The 13,383-nt window shown below is 52.3% G+C and overlaps 1 long non-coding RNA gene across 1 annotated transcript in view; it reads right to left on the bottom strand.

The window, feature by feature from the left end:
- The window catches only part of LOC134737974 (uncharacterized), a 50,590-nt gene extending 37,956 nt beyond the window's left edge, over positions 1-12,634 (bottom strand). Inside the window, exon 1 of the long non-coding RNA XR_010123453.1 lies at positions 12,402-12,634. This is a non-coding gene — a long non-coding RNA (uncharacterized LOC134737974). The remainder of the gene's footprint in view (positions 1-12,401) is intronic.
- Positions 12,635-13,383: the final 749 nt, after the last annotated feature.

The following is a 13,383-nucleotide window of genomic DNA, read 5'->3' as shown; positions in this document are numbered from 1 at the left end:
CAAGGCTTTCTGCCCCCAAGTGGTCGAAGTGGGCAGTTAGGTGAGCTAAATGAGCATTAGTGGCAAGGAGAATGGCCTGGGACTGGGACCCTGGGGAGGGACACCAGCATGTCCACAGCAGGCAGCTAAAGTGATGAAGGGCCTGGAGACCCCAACCCCTGGGGAGCTGGGGCTGCTAGACTCAACTAACAGCCTAAGTAGAAAGTAGTGAAATCTACTCACTGTCCCCCATCTCTGAGGGCCAGTCCTGGGGCAGGAAGAGCTGATGGAGTCCTAGGGCCAGGAGAGCAGAGCTGGGTCCCCAGGAGGGGTGGGGGCATGGCAGAGATCAGCAGTAAGGACACAAAAATGGGGAGGGCTGCTTGACGGGTGATGAGCTCCCCGTCATGCAGGGCATGCAAGTAGAGCAGCAGATGCCCAACATCTAGGGAAGCTGTAGAGGAACTTCCTGGGATCCAAGGGCCCTTCCTTTCTCCCAGAGTCTACATTTCTAGCGAGAATAGTGGGGGAGAGCCAGGTCAAAGAGGGAGTGTGTGTTTGGAGAAAGCAGGTAGTGGGAAGGGCAGTAAAACTAGGGCCATTGGGGGGAAATGAGGAATCATCTTAGCCATCTCCACCAGTTCTCTACCTCTCCCTAGCTTGGGGGCCACCCCTCCAACTCAGTGACTGTGGGTCCCCTCTGTCTGTGGCCAGGCCCTCTGAGCCTCGCGTCATGAACAATGCTCCTGAGAGACCCTAAGGTGTGTTGCAGGAATGAGCAGAAGACAGGCTGCTCACATCATCCCTTCTAACACCATGGGGCATGGCCTTAGCATGTTTCAGTCTTGCCCTGAGTGCCTTAGGGATGTCAGCGGCTCTACATAAAGTCAGGCCACGGTGCCATCCAAGGGCTGTGATGTGCGGCCAGCAGCAGGCAGTCAGAAGAGCTTGGTGAGTTCATTATTTCTCTCTCCAGCCCTCAGTTCAGAACACAGGGGTACAACCCTGAATGCCACGAGGAGGAATCAAGCCAGTTATCCGTGGTCAGACCTGGAGGTTGCAGAGAGATAACTTTGTTTGGTTTGTACAGGGGTCCCTGGAAAAATCAGAAAAAACAGCCGTTCTGAATTCAGACCGCTGAGTGGCCTGGCTGGCCATAGTATTGCCACTTTCTACTGCCCCAAGGGAAGCCCTGTGCTTGGCTGGGCTGGTGTTCTATCTGTGACCAGGAGAGATACAAAAAGGCTACAGCCATAGGGGAGGGAGCAGGTTTCTGTGGAACTAAGGAAGCTCCAGAGAGTCTATTGTACAGTGTGTCTTGGTCACCTCCATCTGTAGACCCTGAAAGCACTTGGCTTCATTACCTCACTCTCAGCTCTGAATCGCACAGTTCAGGGCTGCAGCCACAGCAGAACAACTCTGCCTCCACCCAGATGTTCCTGCTGAAGCTCCCGGCGTCACCCTCAGGGCATCCTGAGCTGTGGCACCTCCACAGTGGAGACCCATCCATCACAGAGCCCATCAACGGCCCAGCGCCACCCGGAAGGGGCCAACGCCGATGTCAACTAGGGCCACTCTGAAAGCCGCCAGGGCGCGGCCCCAAGGGCAAGATGGATGGGCGGAACCAGCCACTTTAAGGCTGTGTTTATGGGACACCCAAACAGCTGGTCAATCCCCTGGGACCATCACTCACCCAGCTACCAGGGGTCCCTGACAGGCTTGGAGATTGCGTTGCCGCCTTAACTCCAGCAGCACTTAGAGTCTTAGCCTATCAGGCTGAGGGGTCCTGTTCCAGCCACCGGCTCTTGACAGATGAGGCACCTGAGCCCCAGCAAGGAGGGCACGTGGCTGCCAGGATCACCCAGGCTGTGAGCAGAAGATGGGCTTGAACCTGGTCCCCCCTCCAGCCAGGGCTCCGAGGGCCCTCTAGTCTCCTGTGCACACACGCAGGCCTTGGCTTGTCTCTGGCACTTTTAGTAATGGAGGGCTTGTCCACCTGAATGTATGAGCTCTCTCTAGAGACATACCTGATTTTTGGTTTAGTCATGTTCTCATGTTCTACTCAGGGGAGACCAGAGAGGAGCTGAACTTTTACTTCCTCGAGGAAATGACCTCCCCTCCCTCCCTCCATCCCTCCCTCCCTTCCTTCCTTCCCTCTTTCCCTTTCTTCCCTCTTTCCCTTCTTTCCCTTTTCCTTCCTTCCTCCTTCCCTCTTTCCTTCTTTCCTTCCCTCTTTCCCTCCCTTCCTTCCTTTTCTCTTCCTTACCTCTTTTCCTTTCCTTCCTTCCTTCTTTCTCTTCCTTCCTTTCCTTCCTTCCTTCTCTTCCTTTCCTTCCTTCCTTCTTTCCCTCCCCTTCCTTCCTTCCTCCCTCCCTCTTTCCCTTCCTTCCTTCCTTTTTTCTTCCTTCCCTCTTTCCCTTCCTTCCCTCTTTCCCTTCCTTTCTTCCCTCTTTCCCTTCCTTCCTTCCTTTTTTCTTCCTTCCCTCTTTCCCTTCCTTCCCTCTTTCCCTTCCTTCCCTCTTTCCCTTCCTTTCTTCCCTCTTTCCCTTCCTTCCTTCCCTCCCTTCCTTCCCTATTTCCTTCCCTCCCTCCCTCCCTTCCTTCCTTTCATCCCTCTTTCCCTTCCTTCCTTCTTTCCATCCCTTTCCTTCCCTCCTTCCTTTCTTCTCTCTTTCCCTTCCTTCCTTTTTTCCCTTCACTTTCCTTCCTTCCTTCCTTCCCTCTTTCTCTTCCTTCCCTCCCTCCCTTCCCTCTTTTCTTCCCTCCCTTCCTTCCTCCCTTCCTTCCTTCCTTGCTTCCTTCCTTCCCTCTTTCCCTCCCTCCCTTCTTTCCTTGCTTCCTTCCTTCCTTCCCTCTTTCCCTCCTTCCCTTCACTCCTTCCCCCTCTCTCCCTCCTTCCTTTTGACAGATGAGGCTGTTGACGTAGGAAACAGAGAGCATAGAATATCTAGCCCAAAGTCACTACCTACATCTCAAACAGCCCAAATAAGTCAGTAGATTGGGGTTTCTGAGGAAGAAAGAATCTGGTGAGTAAGGAGGTCACCCCACTTCATAGCAAAGCTTGTTTTTTCCTGGGGAGGAGGGCAGGAGGGTTAAGGGAAGAACATAGGCTCACCTCACTCTGTCCCTTTGATTTTACCTCCTCCTCACAAGTCTCCATGTCTCCATCTGTGAAGTGGGGTCACTAACATGTATAGGGCTAGGTGAGCGGGGAATGAAATGATGGGTGTGCCATTGATTTCCTTATGATGAGACACCTTCCAAAACCAACAAGTATTGTTACTAATAAAAACAACATGAGCCAGACACCACAACTGTTTCTCATAAAGTGCCATTTTAAGGTAGTCAGCTTTAGAAAGAAATTTGTTACAAAGAACAATATACAAACCCACCATATGCAAAAATTATCTCAAAGTGGATCAAAGACCTAAATGTAGGAGATAAAACTACAAAGCTCTTAGAAGAAAACTAGAAGTAAATCTTTGTGTCCTTGCATTCTTAGATATGACACCAGAAACATAAGCAACAAAAGAAAAAACAGATACATTGGACTTCGTCAAAATTAAAAACTTTTGTGCCTCAAAGAACACCATCAGGAAGGTAAAAAGAGAACTCACAGAGTGGGAAAAAATATTTGCAAGCTATATATCTGATAAAGGTCTTTTGTCCAGAATATAAGAAGAACTTAACAGTAAAGACAAATTTTCTTCAGTGGGCAAAGGATCTGAATAAATATTTATTCAAATATTTTTCCAAATATTGGCAATACAAATGCCAATAAGCACATGAAAAGATGCTCAATACCACTGTGCAGATGAAGTCCACACCGAGATACCCCTTCATACCCACGAGGGTGGCTAACATCAAAAGGACAGATGATAACAAGCATTGGTGAGGATGCAGATAAGGTGAAACCCTCATATAGTGTTAATGGGAACACAAAATGGTGCTGCTACTATGGAAAACAGTTTAGCAATTCCTCAAAATGTTAAAAAGAGTTACTGTATGACCTCAATCCACTTCTAGGTGCATGCCCAGGAGAAATGAAAACGTCCACATAAAAATGCATACATATGTTTATTGCAGCATTCTTCACAATAGCCAACAGCTGAAAACAATCCAAGAGTTAACCAACAGATGACTGGATAAGGAAAATGTGTCAGATGCATACAATGGAATATTATTTGCCCACAAAAAGGAATGAAGTGCTGATTCATGCTTCAATGTCAATGGACCTTAAAACGTCATACTAAGTGAATGAAGCCAGGCACGAAAGGACAAATAGCATATGATTCATGTATACAAAATGTCCAGAATAGGCAAATCCATAGAGGCAGAAAGGAGATTGGGGGTTGTCAGGGGCTTTGGGGACACAGGGTATGAATTAGGAGTGACTGCTAATTGGCATGGTGTTTCCTTTTAGGGGGATAAAATGCTCTGGAATTAGTGATGATGACTGCATAACTCTGAATACTAAAGCCATTGAATTGTACACTTTAAAACAGTGAATTTTATGTTATGGGAATTATATCTCAATAAAGCTATTATATCTATTAAAAAGTAGTTATCTGAGCTGGCGCTAGGCAATGCCTCAAAGCCATTTTTGAAAATTCCTGCTTTTTTCATTCGGGCTGCAAGTTGCTGTCAGGTGGGTGAGGGCTGCAGGATTTTATAGGCGAGTAGGGATTCTTCCACCATTTGGTTCCAAACCTCCTTTAAAACCCTGCAATCATTGGGAATAATTAATGACTACTTGGAATTTTTTAACAGCGAGACCAGCCCACATGTGGTTAATAAATAAAGGGCAAAATTGTCCATCAGAACCTACAATGATAAGTGAGTTTAGCGTGCTTCAATATTTGCAATGGAGACATTAAAAACATTGGAAGCAGCCCTCCCAAATGCTCATAGTCCTTGGCAAAGTAATCCCCCTCTCGAGAATATCTGTTGTATCATAATTACTTAAAAAGCAAAAAGCTGTATGCATATGGTGACCTATCTTAGGGCTGGAGGAACAACAGACCCTTCCCATGTCACAAATCAGAGTACCGAGGTGTAGAGAGGTCATGGCCAGCTTGGGAACATCCAGTGGGTGAGTGGCGTGGCTGGGGATGGCCATGGTGTCATAACCCTTTCTGAGCTATGTCCACCTCTTCATGTCAAACAAGCGTCACAGAAATTAGAGGAAGCTTAAATCCCAGGGGGTGTGGCAAAGTCAAGGGTGGCCTACAGATTAGGCAGAAGAGCATGAAAACTTTGAAAAGGCAGGAAGGGAAAGCTTTACAGCAGAGGAAAATGCCCATGGAGGACTTGAGAGGGATAGACGTTATGCGTGTGTTGGCTTCTCACAGCATACCTGAGGCCAGCAGGGGCTGGAGGATGGGGCTCAGCCCACAGAGGGAGTCACGGAAAGCCCTCACGTGTTTAGAATACAAGGCATTTAAGGCAGAGAACTGGTTGCACATCCTAGAGGAAGGTGGGCTGCACTTAGTGCCAGCAGGAAGCTGCTGCCACCAAAGCTGGAGGACAGAGAGCAGTGGCACCACTGGTTCAAATCATTCATGGCACCTGCAGCGTGCTTGGGCCATGCACATCTCTGGGCACAGATAAGAAGGAGGGACACCCGCCGGCTTCTCTCCTCCACCTCTGTCTCCCACCAGGAAGGGAGGTGAGGAAGGGCTCGAAGGACAATGGGCCAGTGGAAAGGGGAAGTGGCAGAGCCTAGAGGAGAGGAGCGTGCCCCTTCTGCCGGGCCACTGTGCAAATCAGGGTCCCAAACTGGGTTTGGATGCAGATTGATGGAGCTAGGGAGGTCAGGGTGACTGACCACTGTCTATATCTCATGTCACAAGCCCCTGCAGGCTCTGCCACACCCTCCACTATGATTCACCCCTTTTCTCTTCCATGGATTTCTTTATTTTCCTTAAATGAATTTACTTCAAAGGAGTCTTTTTACCACTACTATAAAACCCAACAGAACTTGCCATAAACTGAAGCATAGCCAGGAAAGTGAAGACAACAGGAAGCAAAGGATGAGATTAAATTCTAGCATTGCAGAGCTTGGAGCCTGAGAGATGGGCTGCTGTGGGCTTGCTCTCAGAGGTGCCCAGAAGGTTGGCAGGGGTGCCGCCCCCTCCGCAGGGCCCACACTGTTAGGACGCCCTGTGTCTGTGCACTCTGAGCTGATGGGCAATGCCACAGGCATGAGTTCTCCACTCTACGAAGCACCGAGGTCAGGGAAACCAGAGAGAGTGGGAAGGGGACCCACTCAGGGCTGCAAGCCAGGTGCTGCCAGTGCTAGGACCCAACTGGGCCCTCCATGTCCCCTCATGAGGTTGAAGCATTTCTTTTGTGGGTGTGGCTGCTTGCTCTGCTCCTCTGCTCCCCTTCCTGAGAACATCCACGTCCCACTGGTGGGTGAAGCATCCCCCAGTGCTGCAGAGCAGAGCTCTTCCTGCCTCCATGCAGGGCATTTTGTTCAGAGCCATCCTTTGTGTGACTCTGCAGGTGGGGGTGGGGGCTTGAAGCAAGAGATTGTAGCCTAGTGTCACCGGGAGTCAAAAGCCTTTCCTGAAAGCATCCTGCAGCTGTCAGAGGGCCGGCCTCGGCAGGCGGCTGGTCCATTAGTGGAGGCAGGTGATTTGTATTGCTGGCTGCTGCTTGTGTAAACAGAGGGCTTAGGGAGCTCAAGGGGGGCGAGGAAGGTGGGGGTTGCACCCTGTGCACCTGAGCCGGGAGGGCTTGGCCTGGCAGCTGCCCCAGTCACTGGGTGTCTTCCCTCAACACATACCAGGGTCTGTCTGTTCTCTGCCCACATCAGCACTTGGGCACAGTGACCAGGCCAGGTGCCACATCAGGGTGTGTGGCTGCACACTGGGAGAGAGCCAGGTAGAAATATATGACCAGTTCAACCACACCTATGTTCCTGTTAGCACCTGGGATGGAGACTCCAAGCCTGTGGGGATACCCTGCAGGGTCCTGATGCCCCAAATCCTCTCCCACCTCCTGGCCTGGACACCCTGCAGAGATGTCTGCACGAAATTGGTGTCCAGTTCATTTCAGCTCAGCTGGGCTTCACGTGGCAGCTTCTCTGTCCTCCCCCGATCCAAGGGGGGGTGCTCAGATGCCTCCTCCAGGGTCTCTCATCAGCCTGTGCCCCCACTCCCAGCACTTACAGCGGGGCTTCATGATGGTCTGTTTACAAGTCTGTCTTCCGCACCAGACTGAGCGGTTCTTGAGGGATTTTAATGACCTCCACCTCCCACCGTCAGCACTAATCAGTGTTTCTTGAATGAATGGATAAAGGAATGAATGAATTCTTGAACATGTACCATTTGCCAGGCTCTGTGTGGAGACTGCAAACAAGACAGAGAACCATATGTTGGATGGTAAGGTGGTGGTTGATGGGGTGCAAGATTCTGGGAGACATGTTGGGATGGGGTGGGGGCTTCCTGAGCAACGAGCTTAGAACAAAGACCTGAGGAGGTGAGGAAAGGAGCTTTGTGAATGGACATCTGGGGAAGAGTGCTCCAGGGAATAGCATGTGCAAAAGCCCTGCGGCAAGATCAGCCTGGGGGATTCAAGGAACAGTGAGAAGGCTAGCTAACATGACCAGAGTCCAGTGAGGGAGGGAGGAAAGCAAGGTTCAATTCCCACCCTGGAGAAGCTCCTGGCTTAGTGGGCTGATCCCATTCCATCCATTCCATCTCATAGGAAATGTGGTTTTAGTTGGTTTCACCTGTAATTTGCTAGCCCTGGATAGGAGCCATAGGAATGATATTGAACTTCATTAATCCTAGTCCATCAGATCTGTGACTGCTTTCCTCAGAGCTGTGAAGTGTTTTGTTTCTTCTCCAACTGCAATTACATGTGTGAAAAACGTCTGGAGAATCTGCTGGGGCCACCTCTTTCCCGGAACCTGCCCTCCCGGGGCTCCTGGGTTCCTCCCTGGGCTCCTGGGTTCCTCCCTGGGCTCCTGGGCTCCAGGCCATCAGCACTCAAGAGAACTCTTCTCAAACTTGGGCCCCAATGGGCTGGGCCCCTGAGAAGAACCAGCGGGAGGCTCCTACCACTTTCAGCAATGTTTCCCCAGGGGAGGGGTCCCAAGAACGTGGTCCCATGAGATGCTCTTGGAGAAAAAAAGAGTCAGATACCTTTAGGAAGTGCCTGGCAGTAAGCCTCACAGATTCTGACAGGTCCTGCCCAGAAGCCTGTCCAGCCCATCCCCACAGCCAGCCCCACATCCTCTCCCCACTCTCACTGGAAGGGCAAGAGAGCCAGACCCTCACTTTAATTTCCAGTCAAGGAGGGTGGGAAAGGGGCAGGCAGTTCTGGCCAGTGAGACAATGTAGAAAAAACTCCCTCTGAAGGAGGTGTCTGAAAGAGATTCATCCTCCCTAAGGAGATGAAAGAGGCTGTTCCAGGTGCCACCTCCAGCCTCAGATACACACACTACATGTCCTTGCCTTTGGCCGCGGTCCTGTGTACATGTGATGTCTGGAGCTGTGGCAGCCACCTCATGCCCATGAGTGAAAGGCCAGGAGTACTTCAGAATTCCTGGCCTGGCAGCCTCATGGGAAGAACAGCTGAATCCCCCAATGCTGTATGAGTCCCGGCTCTGGCTTGTGTCACAGGATTCTGACCCATGTCACCTCCCCAGGAAGCCCTCCTGGGCCACCTGAGCCAGAGTTCTTGACCTCCTGGTCCATGACTTGTGTGACTTTCTTCAACTCGCTCTCTCTTTAAAAGGATTGTTTTCTGTCTAGATGTCTCCTTTTGGCTTTCCTCCTCGGAACATCAGTTCAGGGGCTCAGAGCTTGCGCTTGTTTCGCTCACATGTACCTCTGCTGCTTGGAGCAGGGCCTGACACAGAGCAGGTGCCCAAATATTTGTTTAGTAAATGAGTGAGTACTCTGACTGCAAGAGTGCGCACTGGGTGGGACCATCAGTAGGTGGCTCTCCCACCTCTTCTGTTCCTGTTGGAGTTGGGAAGGGAGATCTGTGAGCTGAGCACAGTGACTCCCTGCAGGCTGCAAGCCCATAAGTGGTGGGAGGGAAAGGGGAGAAATTTGTGGACCCCTCAGCCTGCCCACCTGCCCAGTCAGAACCAGCACCCACCTCCTGATGAATTTTCTGACATCCTGTTACCACATAATACCTCAACTGCAATTAAGGAAGGCAAAGGAAATTAACACTTAACCTTTTAAAAGGTGCATTTCAAGGCTGGGTGCGGTGACTCATGCCTGTAATCCCAGCACTTTGGGAGGCCGAGGTGGGCAGATCACAGTCAGGAGTTCCAGACCAGTCCGGCCAATATAGTGAAACCCCGTCTCTACTAAAAATACAAAAATTAGCCGAGCTAAAAATACAAAAATTAGCTGGGTATGGTGGCAGGCGCCTGTAGCCCCAGCTCCTCGGGAGGTTGAGGCAGATGAATCACTTGAATCCGGAAAGAAGAGGTTGCAGGTTGCAATGAGGGGAGATGGTACCACTGCACTCCAGCATGGGCGACAGAGCAAGACTCCGTCTCAAAAAAAAAAAAAAAAAAAAAAAAAGATGCATTTCAATAGACAAGTGTCAAGGCGTGGAGACACTAGACGACGTCAGGTGGCCCTCAGACGCCTACACAATGAGGCAAGTAGAAGTCGGAATTAAAGGAAGTCAGAGGCGCAACCACGTCCCGCCAACACCTTCTCTAGTAGGCATGTGCAACCTGGGAACTGCGGCTGGTGACAACAACGGCGCAGCTGTGCGGGCCTTGCGTAGTGCCAGGCACGCTGCTGTTTCCCAGGAGACCCAGCAGCGCTTTACGAAGTAGGGAGTGACTGTACCACGTCTCCCATAGGCATTGCCTTCTTGGAAAAGTCAGAATACATGGGAACCATGGAAAAACCACTCATGTTTTTGTATAAAACAGTGTATAAACAGGAGTGCAGGCACGGATACTGACTCCACTGTACTCTCCCCAAGTGGGTGTATGTGGGACCCTGTCTAGGGGAGGACGCTGAGCTGGCCCCGGCACTGGGAGCCCTGCACCTTCAATGTCGCAGCCCCTCTCAAACGGTCGCCGCTGGTCTCCAGCCTGCCGCTGCTCTGGACCCCCCAGACCTGTCTCCCCTCGGCCCTTTCTTGCAGCAGTCCCTCCCCTACTGGGGTGCTGGATCCTAGTCCCCCAGTTCCCAGGAGACAGGCCGGGCCTACCCGGGCCCAAGGCCAGGAGCTCCTGGTGTCAGGCTGCGCGAACCCCCCTGCTGGGGCTGGGCACTGGCGGAGCAGGCCTCCGGCGCCCCCCAAGATAGGCCTCCCCGAGGCGCACCCTGACCTGCCCGGCACAGTCAGGGGCTCGGCAGGCGGTGATGGATGGGTGGAGGAGGCTCCGTTCCGCCGGCCTCGCAGACATTCCTCCCCGCAGATAAACGCGGAGGCGGCGGACGCCCCTGCAGGTCCAGGGGAGGGGCGCTCCTGAGAGGCAGGAGATGAGGGGCCTCTGTATATAATAAAGGTGAACGATTGTCATCCAGACATTTTTATGCTCTATCCGAGGCCCCAACTGCCGTGAGGCTGGAAGGAAGGACCCAGGGCTCTTAGCGAGTGGCTGGAAAAGTGGCTGCTTTGAGGAAGCCGGAGAAGAGCTCGGGAATGGAGGCACAGCCTGGGGCCCCCTCTGCAACCGGAGTCAGCTCCAACCCCTCCTCTGCAGAAATTCTGGAGATGCCTGCAGGTGCCGTTGGCGGCTTGCTGGGGCACTCTGAGCTGGTGTCTGTGCACACTTAGCCAGCAGGACCAGGTCAGTGGCAGTTCCAGCCCAGCTCCCCACGTGGGCGCCTCAGGCTGCCCCTAGCAGGGCTGTGGGCCAATTGCCTGAGCCAGGTTTGAGCATCGCCCAGCTTGTCACAGCGTCAGGGTGCCGAGCATCGTCCTGTAACACAGATGCTCAGAGGCCTGGGCATAATCTGCCTGTGACTCGAGGCCCATTCTGGTACGGTGTAGGGGTGGGTGAGACCCCCTTACAATGGGGCTGGCACTTAGTGGGTGCTCACTAACATTTTAGCTCTCTACCCTTCATTGCCCCCTCCCTCCCTCTCTCCCAGGTCTGCAGTGGATGGGGAATGGAGTCTCACACATGAGAACCCAAGGCTCAGGCCGCCTGAGGCCACAAGTAGGGAGAGGACCGCAGAGCTGGGGCTGAGGACTCTCACCAGCAAAGGCCCCAGCCGTCTGAGTGTCCAGGGCAAGGGACTCGTTCATCCTCACAGGCCAGGTGCCCTCTCTTCAGCCAGCACCCAGGTCTGTTCAGCCCACCCACCGCCTTGGTGTCGGGATCCTCTCAGTCCATCAGCCTGTTACTCTACAGCTCTGGGGCAGCCCCCAAATGTAAGGGTAAGATAATGTGCAAGGAACCCCAGGGACAGGGGTTGAATGGACCCATGGAGAGGAGGGGCCTCCAGTCTGGAGCTGCTGGAGGCAAGGGTCCTACAGGAAGATCCCGAGGCCCCATGCGAAGCTGGGGGACCCAACATGCCCTCAAGGCAACCCCGCAACACCAGCATTATTATTCCCATTTTATAGAGGAGTAAAGTGAGGGAAAAGAAGTGAACAGCTCTGCTCAAGATGTCAAAAGGGCAGGGTTTTGGATTCAAACCTGTGTGCATCTGCCTCGAAATCTAGAATTCTTTGCACCACCCCACACAGCATGATCCCTCAGCCAACAGACATTAAGTGCTTGCTAAATGAATGAAAAAAGAAGCTCCTCTTGGAAAAGGAAATTGGAAATGGTCTAGCATTTGATCAATAGCACAGAGCTGACCCAATGCCAGGCAAGGGCCTATATAGATCTCAGAGTTTTCCAGAAAAGCAGCTGAATGGATATTTGTTATGAGCCACTCAGGAGTGGAAGAAACAGCATATTCTTCAGCTTTTTAGTACCATCCTAATCCTGATGGCGAGCCCCATCCCACTGGGCCAGATCAGTATTGGGATCCCGACCTTCAGGGGTCCCCAGCAATGGGCCCTGATCCTCTAGGGACCCCTGAGAAGCCAATCGTTTCAGCTCCTTGCCATCCCAAAGCAACCCGACTATGTAAGTGGGAGCAGGTGGGGCTCCTGGCTCCTTCAGAGGAGGACTGAGAGGGCCCCAATCCCCTATAAACTCTGCTGCCTTATCCTCTCCTTGTCCCCAACAGCCTGAGCTTGTAGAAGACCTGCGGGATGTGGCTGTGAGGTGGAGAGCGAGCCTTTCCCAAGGATATTGTAGCTGGAAACTGCTGCACCTGCAGCAAACCCCACCCCACCACCCCGACTTCTCAGCCCAAACCCCACCCCCAACCCCGACTTCTCAGCCCAAACCCCATCCCCCTACCCCGACTTCTCAGCCCACAGCCAATCGCTCCCTCTGTCCTCTAACAGTGGAGTTGGGTTCATACCAGGCAGGTCACAAAGCCATCACCATGGTCCTTTCTTAGAAAGTCCTTGATGCTGAGAGCTCTGCTGCTTGGAGATAACAAATGGCAGTGGGTTCGTGTTAGGGCCATTTGGGTCTGTCCTTGATGACACAGAGTGAGCAGCTCTGGGGAGGCTTCTCCCTAACTTTTAAAAAGTGATAGGTCCATGAAATCCCATGACTAGGAGCTCCTGGGCCCACTGGCCCTAAGAGCCTTCAGAGGGGAGGGTCAACAGATTGAGGCTGTGTTCATGCCCTGTGTCCTCACAGTGAGGTCCTGGCCAAGTGGCCTTGGCAACAGCAGAGTCCCATGCTGTTCACTAGATGCTTTTACATCAAAGCAGGTGTCTCTGACTGTCAGGAGCCATCCAAGCCTCAGCTGAAAAGGCAATGTGTTGTTTATTTTAAATTTTGGATCGATAATGCAGTACCTGGTTCAAAATGTGAAAAATACCAAGTGGCAAACAGTGAACAATCTCCATCCCATCCCCTGGTCCAGCCACGTTCTGTGGCCATGGGGCAGTTGCTGTCCCTCTGGGCTTTAGTTTCTGAGTCTCTGAGATGAATTAGGCCCATCCCTCACACTCAGTCAAGAGGAACCCATGGACACCGCACTGAAGCCCCCAGCCCTGGAGCCTCCAGCACAGGCCAGCAGGGCCTCTGCCAGGTTTGGGGACTGGACGCTCAGCTCCAAGCAGCCATCACCACCCACCCGCCCGCGGCCACGGGTCAGGTTTCCATCCGCCGTCATTAGGCAGATGTCAAACTGGAAGGGGCAGCAGTAATTTGGACAATTACAGCTGCTATTATTGCTTCCTCTTCTTAAACGGGGGCCAAATTACTCACTTAAACACAACCACCAGTCACTCCCCACAGGCGGAGGGGACAATGGATGGGGGAGGGGACACATGGGAGGGGAAGGGACAGCTGTCAGGGGAGGATTCAGAAACTCCAGCAGCCCATCT

Source organism: Pongo pygmaeus, chromosome 13, assembly GCF_028885625.2.
Source record: "Pongo pygmaeus isolate AG05252 chromosome 13, NHGRI_mPonPyg2-v2.0_pri, whole genome shotgun sequence".
NCBI lineage: Eukaryota > Metazoa > Chordata > Mammalia > Primates > Hominidae > Pongo > Pongo pygmaeus.
The sequence above is the reverse complement of the archived record's forward strand: the minus strand, read 5'-3'. Positions and strand labels throughout refer to the sequence as shown.